Source organism: Cebus imitator, unplaced genomic scaffold (assembly GCF_001604975.1).
Source record: "Cebus imitator isolate Cc_AM_T3 unplaced genomic scaffold, Cebus_imitator-1.0 Scaffold548, whole genome shotgun sequence".
NCBI lineage: Eukaryota > Metazoa > Chordata > Mammalia > Primates > Cebidae > Cebus > Cebus imitator.
The window spans coordinates 373,441-374,906 of record NW_016107863.1 but is presented as its reverse complement, the minus strand read 5'-3'; positions in this window follow the sequence as shown (position 1 = coordinate 374,906).

Sequence of the window (1,466 nt, the reverse complement as noted above, 5' to 3'; positions counted from 1 at the left end):
AAAGTGTAGAGAAGGAATCCTAAGATTAGCATAGAACCACTCATCTCTTCTCCCCTCCCTACCCCTTTTTCCCATGCTTCCATTCCCCATGGCTGTCTCTTCGGACTGTGACACACACTTCCTCTCCAGCAGTGTCAGGAAGTCTGGACCTGTATTGAATCTAGCCATAATGGAGATTGTGGCTGCCAGCACCTGCAAGACAGCACCCTCATGCCATGCAGGTAGCAAGCCCATCCTGAGTAGCATTCCTCCTAGAGGCTGCTCCCTCACCTGCTGTTCACTGGTGAGAGGAAAAGGGACTTGTTCTCCCTTGACCTGTTTTCTGGTTTTCCTGTTCCCACCCTGGTCTTTGCCTGGTGACAGAGAAACTTTCTAAAAAAAATAAAAACAAAAAGCTATAAAAAAAAAAAAATCTGCATGCCAGGCACAGTGGCTCAAGCCTGTAATCCTAGCACTTTGGGAGGCCAAGTTGGGTGGATCACCTGAGGTCAGCCTGGCCAACATGGTGAAACCCCATCTTAAAAAAAAAAAAAATCTGCAAACCACCCCATCAGAAGTCAATAATTTCTTTAAAAATACATCCAATGGGCCGGGCGTGGTGGCTCACACCTGTAATCCAAGCACTTTGGAGGCCAAGGTGGGCGGATCACCTGAGGTTGGGAGTTCAAGACCAGCCTGACCAACATGGTGAAATCCCGTCTTAAATAAATAAATAAATAAATAATACATCTACTTCCTTCCCATCCTTCTCATCTTCTCCCATGCCTCCAGACAGGTGTGTTTGCTGGTATCCAGCTACCTACATCAGATCTCCTCTTGAAGGCAGGTGCTCAGCTGGGCTCCATGTTGGAGGGCAACAGCAGAGCCACTTGTAGCTGGCCTCTCAACCCTGCTGCCCCCCCAGCCTACCCAGAATGGCTCAAAGGGCTGGTCTTCTGAGAAAGACTTGCAGCTAGCCAATTATCACAATCACTTTCCAGTTATGTTAAGTGGTATCAAAGCATTGATTGAGACCTTCCCATAAGCAAGATGTGGTAGGAGGAAAAGGGAATTATAGAAAGAAAGCATGCAAACGTATAAAAGTCACTGATAGACTAGATACACAAATGAGAAAGAAATCAAGCATTATCATCACAGAAAACCACCAAATCTCAAAAGATAAGAGAAGAAAGGGACCAGGCATGGTGACTCATCCCTGTAATCCCCCACTTTGGAAGGCTGAGGTGAGAGAATTGCTTAAGGTCAAGAGTTTGAGACTAGCCAAGGCAATACGGTGAGACTCTGTCTCTTATTAAAAAAAGGAAAAGAGGCCGGGCGCGGTGGCTCACACCTGTAATCCCAGCACTTTGGGAGGCCGAGGCGGGTGGATTACGAGGTCGAGAGATCGAGACCATCCTGGTCAACATGGTGAAACCCCGTCTCTACTAAAAATACAAAAATTAGCTGGGCATGGTGGCGCATGCCTG